This window comes from Cannabis sativa, chromosome 9 (genome assembly GCF_029168945.1).
Source record: "Cannabis sativa cultivar Pink pepper isolate KNU-18-1 chromosome 9, ASM2916894v1, whole genome shotgun sequence".
In the NCBI taxonomy this organism is placed as follows: Eukaryota; Viridiplantae; Streptophyta; class Magnoliopsida; order Rosales; family Cannabaceae; genus Cannabis; species Cannabis sativa.
Genome location: NC_083609.1, coordinates 45,114,110 through 45,121,273, shown reverse-complemented (window position 1 = coordinate 45,121,273; position 7,164 = coordinate 45,114,110).

The window sequence follows — 7,164 nt, the reverse complement described above, 5'->3', positions numbered from 1 at the left end:
TTGCTTATTCTTCAAACTCCTTACTCCAAAATCTGTCAAGCCTTCCTGGATTAAAAAGGCCATGTCCGATGCTTGGACTCTTCGCTTCCCTGTTCAAATCTGTGAGTATCACTCAGGTCTTTTTCTTGCTACCTTCCAATGTCACGGCGACCGTCGTCGTGTTCTTGAAGAACAACCATCGCACTTTGATAAGTTTCTTATGGTCTTCACACACCCTGATGTTTCTCCCACACCCATTCATGATTCCGTCCGTTATGTTCCCTTCTGAGTTCAAGCTCACCATATCCCCTTTGGGCGTAAAAGCCCTCAGCTGGCTCAATTTATCGTTGATGAGATTGGGGAACTCATTGAAATTTACCCCTTGTCCCTGCTTGAGAATTTTGGCCCTTATCTCCGCCTCCGGATATTGTTTGATATTACCAAGCCTCTACGGCATGGTATGACCATTCAATTTCGTGGGATAAGTAACCCAAAATGGATCAACTTCAAATTTGAAAGCTTATCAAACTTCTGCTATTTATGTGGCCTCGTGGATCATACCTACAATAAGTGCACCAAGTATCTCATGCGTTGTGATAACTTCCCCATCCCTCCTCTCCTTAAATACAAAGAAACCCTGTGTGCCACAACCCCTGCCCATCACAAGAGGAATCCCTTTGAGATTTCAAACTCCACTCCTTATGAAGAGTATCTCCCTCATAGCATTGCCAATGATCAAAGCTTGCAGCAAGCTGTTGATCAGTTTCTCCGTGTGGACACTTCCACCACTGGTTTCGCTCCTCCTCCTGCTTTTGTGCCTGCGCTATTTTCTCACTCCACAATTCCTCCACCTATTATGACCACGTCCATCATTACCCATACTGATAAGGGCAAAGGAATTGATGTGACCATGCCCAGCCCATCTCCCCCTCAAAGTACCAGATCTGCAGGTCCTGTTATTCAAGAGCCTTGTTCATTTGCTTCCCCTGTTTCTTCCCCTAGAACTAGACGCCCCTTCACACGTCAATCTGCTTAAGTTGGCGACTCTGTTCGCAGCATCCTGAAGAGAGCTCGAGCAGTGTCTTGTGAGGACGTCGTGGTTCCCTCAATGTCAGATGATGACGCAACGGCGGGTGCTGCTATGCGGCCCTGCGGAGAAAAATGAGTCTCTGCCGTTGGAATAGGGAGTCCTCGAGCATTCCGTCATCTCTCCCTGTTGGTCAAGCAGCACCAACCGACGTTGCTTTTTGTTATGGAGACTAAGCTGCCGCCTGGCCGTGGACATACCTTCAAGCACAAGCTTCATTTTGACAATGTTTTGGAGGTGCCTCGGCAAGGTTTAGGGGGAGGGCTTTTGCTTTTTTGGAACAATTGTTTAGATGTAACTGTTATTTCCTACTCCCTTAATCATATTGACTGTATTATAAATAACTCTAATGATATGCAATGGCACTTTTCTGGTTTTTATGGTTCTCCTTATTCTGATCTTAAAAATGTTACTTGGACTCTTGTGAATCGTTTGTATGACACTGCTCCGCTTTTACCTTGGCTAGTTATAGGTGACTTTAACGATTATCTTTCTGTTAGTGATAAGAATTCTCATAACCCTCCCCCTCCTCATAGCATGCATCACTTTCACTCTTTTTTGTTTAAATGTAATCTTCTCCCCCTTTCTTATTTGGGTAACAAATTCACTTGGAGACACGGACGTACTTTGGAACGCCTTGACTGGTGTACCACCACTCAATCTTGGCAGGATCTTTTTGTTGGAATTTATTTTACCAGGATCTTAGATCTACTCACATGTATGTTGTTTAACACCCTGAATATGAACTTTCTAAAACGATAAATAAACACATATAAAGTTAATAAAACCTTACATTGGTTGCAGCGGAATAATGTCTCCTTCCACTCAGATCTCTAACCCTTGTATCCTTTCTGTCGCAGAGTATTATCAAGATTTGAGCCCGAATGTCCTTCTCTTTGTGTGTGATCCTTCACAGTCTTCCAATCTATGATTGAGGTACCACTTGCTGTGTGTGGGCACTACTCTATCACTGAGGTTCGAAATTTAGAAGAGCAAAAGAGAGAGGGATTGGTTCGGCTATAGAGAGAGAGGGAAGGCTCAGTTTTTTGAAAAAGTTTTTTTTTCTGATTTTTTGACAAAAAGCATTAATTTGACTGAGCCATCAATTTCTATTTATAGGCAACTACTAGGTTTAGGTTAGTAATTATTTGGCATTAAAATAATGAAAATATTAATTGGAAAAAGCTATCCAAGTGGCCGGCCATAGGTGTTAATGGGCCTTACTTGGATTTTGCAGTTTTCACAATTTTTATTTCTATTTTCTCAAAAACGCCATTTTTCCAATTCTAACCATTTAAATGCCAAAACTAATTATTTAATAACTAAAATAGATTATTAAATAATATTTTCATTTAATTTAATTATTAGTTAGACATATAAAGTCTATTAATAAATAAATAAAGCTAGAATCTCTTTTCCTTACAATTTCACCCCTGCTTAGTGAAAATTCACAAATCAGACATAGTCTAACTTTAGAATTATAATTGATTAATCACAAATCAATTATTGAGTCTTACAAGCAGTATAGTCTCAACTAGAATGGGGACCATGGATCTATATGCTGAGCTTCCAATAAGTGAACCGAATTTACTAAGTAAATCCCTACTTATTAATTCCTCGTTGAATCCACTCTTAGAACTTAGAATTGGACTCTCAGACTTATATAGAGCATATTATATGTTCCACGATATAGATATGCTATCTCATTTAACCATTGTTATAATCTTATTGTGATCAAAGATCCTCTATATAGATGATTTACATCGAGATGGGATAATTTTACCGTTCTCACCCCTCAACGTATTTTTCCCCTTAAAACACTTAGCTACCTGTAAATGATGTTTAGTGATCTAAGAATTAGTCACTTAAACAAGAGCTCATCCATTTACTTCTATTTAGCTAAGCTCGAAGGGAATCATCACTTGACTTCTATACACCAGTAGAAGCTATAGATTCCATATTTATGTTCAGCACTCCCACTCAATCATACTATCATGTTCCCAAAATATACGTATCACCCTGACCCAAAAGTAGGCTTAACTAATAAATCAAAGAACATGAATAGTACTCCTGAGTTGAGCCTAAGCATATCAGGATTTAGATTCTTTTAATCTTAAGATCAACTACTGATATTGACTTAGAAAGATATGACGGTAAGTTTATAATATCTTTACTAAGTTGCAATATCGGTCCAGTCCAATGTATACTCCATACATTCGAAACTAGTATACTTTACCAATATTCTGGAAAGAACATAACACTTACTCCAAGTGTAAGTACACATCATCGCTGATTATCACATCAGTGTAAATCCAAAACACTGATGAAACAGGGACTTAGTCTTTTGATACATATAATCACAATCACATTCCACTGTGTTAACGATACTGTAATTGTGAATAAACATATGATCTCGACTTAACAGATTTTGTGTGTAAATGTAATAAACATATTAAACCATTAGCATGTAAAATTCATGCAAACATAAATCACTTCAAATTTCTTATATTGATAACTAATCAGATTGTAAAGGGTTTTATTTAGGGCACAAAACCCAACACTTTTTCCTCAGGCTTCTCTCTTCCACTTGGGGTTCTATGGATCTGATCATAGAGTTCTCAAAGTTCAGCTTCAAGACACTACTATGTCATCTCATAGGTCCTCTCATTTCCATATGGAAAATTTTTGGCTTAATGATCCTTCTTTCAATGATACTGTCCATTCTTCTTGGCACACTCCTGTTACTCCCCATTTCCTCTCCTCTTCAAACCTTCCTGAGCAAGCAATCGAATTGTCCCACTGATATAAGACTTGGAGTAATTCTCAATATCCCCTTAAAATTCAAATCTCCAGAACTCAAGCTGAGTTGCATCGGCTCTTAAATGACTCTCAACCTACTTCCCAATCTTCTCAACAGGCTGTGTATTTTCAATCTGAGTTAGATAGGCTGCTTCTAAAAGATGAAATTTACTGGCAGCAAAGATCTCGAGTTGATTGGCTTCGTGCTGGTGACAAAAATACAAAAAAAAATTCATCGCAAAGCCTCAATCTGGAAAAAGAATAACTTTGTCCGCAGTCTTACTCTTGCTGATGGCTCGATTGCTCAGGATTCTCCTACCATTTTCTCCCAGTTTCTAAATTTTTACACTCTTCTTTTCCATACCCAGGGTGTTAGTGATATAGCCATTAATTCCATTCTCAATGGAATCACAACAACTCTTTCCTCTACTCAAATTGCTCTTTTGTCTGAGGATTTCACTGAAATTGAGATCAAGCAGGCTATGTTCAGTCTTTCTGGTGACAAAGCTCCTGGTCCTGATGGGCTAAACTCTCTTTTTTACCAGAAAAACTGGCATATCCTTAGGTCTGACCTTTGTCGTGCTCTTCTGCAAATTCTCAATCACAATGGGGACATCTCTTTGATAAATGACACTGTTCTGGTTCTCATCTCCAAGAAGAAAAACCCCAAAACAGTTCGTGATTTCCGCCCCATAAGTCTCTGTAATACCCTCTACAAGTGCCTATCCAAAGTTCTCGCTAATAGACTTAAGAACGTTCTCCACTCCATCATTAGCCTTAATCAAAGTGCTTTTCTCAAAGGCAGGCAAATTACTGATAACATCCTTATTGCCAACGAGATCATTCATGCCATTCACACCAGAAGAACTGGTAAAACTGGTTGGGCAGCCATCAAGCTTGATATGGAAAAGGCTTTTGACCGTGTTGAATGGAAATTTCTTAATCACCTCCTTCTCCATGTTGGCTTCCCTACTCATTTTATTTCTCTCATCATGAAATGCCTTTCCACGGTTACTTCTCGCTTATCTCTAAATGGTTCCATGTCTGAAGCATTTCATTCCTCTCGTGGCATTCGACAAGGAGATCCTTTATCTCCATATCTTTTTCTCCTTGTGGTTGAAGGTCTTTCTGCTGCAATTCGTCTGCATGAAAATATGGGTACTTTTAATGGCATTAGGATTTGTAGGGGAGCCCCTTCTTTATCTCACCTGTTATTTGCTGATGACAATATGTTATTCACTCCGGTTGTTTCTAATTCTAGTGAGGCCATTAATAATGTCCTCCATCTCTATCACCAAGCCACGGGCCAACTGGTAAATTGAGATAAATCTTCAATTCTTTTCTCTCCTAATACTTCTCAAACTTCTCAAAATGAGTTTAGGAATGCTCTTCATTTGGCGAGTGAGGGGTTTATTAGCAAATACATGGGTGTTCCTCATTGTGTGGGCAGGGTCACCAGTTCTGTTTTTCATTATCTTGTTCAGAGTGTTTCCTCTCGTCTAAATCTTTGGGATGGTAAACTCTTCTCTCGAGCTGGTAAAGAAACACTTATCAAAGCTGTTATTCAGGCGATTCCTTCCTATGCTATGTCTTGTTTTAAGCTTCCCAAATCTATCTGTAATCAGATTCAGCGATTGACTGCTAAATTTTGGTGGGGTTCTAATTCTAATGATCGTAAAATCTATTGGAAGTCTTGGTCTAGTCTCACGGTCTCTAAATTTTTTGGTGGTTTGGGTTTTAGGACTCTCAATTTCCATAATCAAGCCCTTCTTGCCAAGCAAGCTTGGCGCTTTTGGTCTAACTCAGACTCTCTCTTGCATTCCATTCTGAAAGCTCACTATTTCAAAAACTCTGATTTCCTTGTTGCTCCAAATGGTCACAATTCTTCTTTTATCTGGAAAAGTCTCCTCTGGGGCCGCCAACTCCTCAAGCGTGGTCTGGTCTGGAAGATAGGTTCTAGCAATAGCATCCCCTTATCTGCTTCAAATTGGATACCTGACATTTCTTCTCCTACCATTCTTCATCCTATTGAGCCATCTCTTTCGTTTGTTTCTTTTTTCATCAACTCTGATAACACTTGGAATGTTTCTCGATTAAAACACTACCTTCCTCTATATCAGGTCAGCAAGATTCTCCAAATTTCCCTTCACTATACCCCTGCTGATACTCTCATTTGGGGATTTCACCATTCTGGCATCCTCACTGTTAAATCTGCTTACCATCTAGCTTCTACTACTGCCAATACTCACTCTCCTTCTTCTTCCAATCCAAATCCTTTTGAAAAATGGTGGAAAACTCTCTGGACCCTTCCAATCCCCCAAAAAATTAAACACTTCTCCTGGAAAGCTTTCAATTGTATTTTGCCGTGTGCTCTAAATTTGTTTCACAAGAAAGTTCTTCCTCAACCTTCCTGTAATTTTTGCGGCACTACTACTGAGTCTGTTTCTCATGCTCTTATTGATTGTACCAGGGCTCACAATATATGGAAGTACTCAAAATTCAAAAATTTCCACAATGACCACCGAAGTTATGATATTAAGGATTATTATCTTCAAGCACTGCAGCTTATTTCCACAGAAGAACTTCCTCTTTTTGTTAGCATAATCTGGCATATATGGAATACCAGGAATTCTATTTTATTTAGAAATTCTCCTGAACCTAACAATGTGGAAGAATTTGTTTGTAACTACTTGAGGGATTATAGGGAGGCTCAACACCTACATTCTCAAGATATTTCACACTCAACCTCTCATCAACATCTTCTATTATCTTTCCCTGAAATCATCCAGGAGGACACTCCGGCCTTGTATGTTGATGCTGCTCTTGATCAAGACCGATGTATTACAGGACTTGGCTTTGTTTTAAAGGTTGGCTCTCATCGCATTATTGACTCAACAAAAATCCAGAAGCCAGGAGCCTCCTCCCCCATCTTTGTAGAGGCCCAAGCCTTGTACCATGGCCTCTCTTGGTGTCTTTCGTCCCAGCTAATGCTGAGATTTATCTTTTCGGATTGCCTAAATTTAGTCTCAAAGGTTAATGACACTTGGAAGGATAATTCAGCCCTTTCAAGCCTTGTTGCTCAGATCAGGCTCTCCTTCTCCAACTTCCATGGTGTTTCCTTTCTTCACTTACCGCGCCAACTTAACACAAGCGCTCATTCACTTGCAAAGGAGGCCATCAGGATGAGAGAGGATGACCATGAGGATTCGTTTTAGTCTCCTATGTTTGCTGCATGCTTTGATTTGTTTTGTTTCTTCTGCAGCTTGTTTTATCTCTGAAAAAAAAAAGAAACAACGACC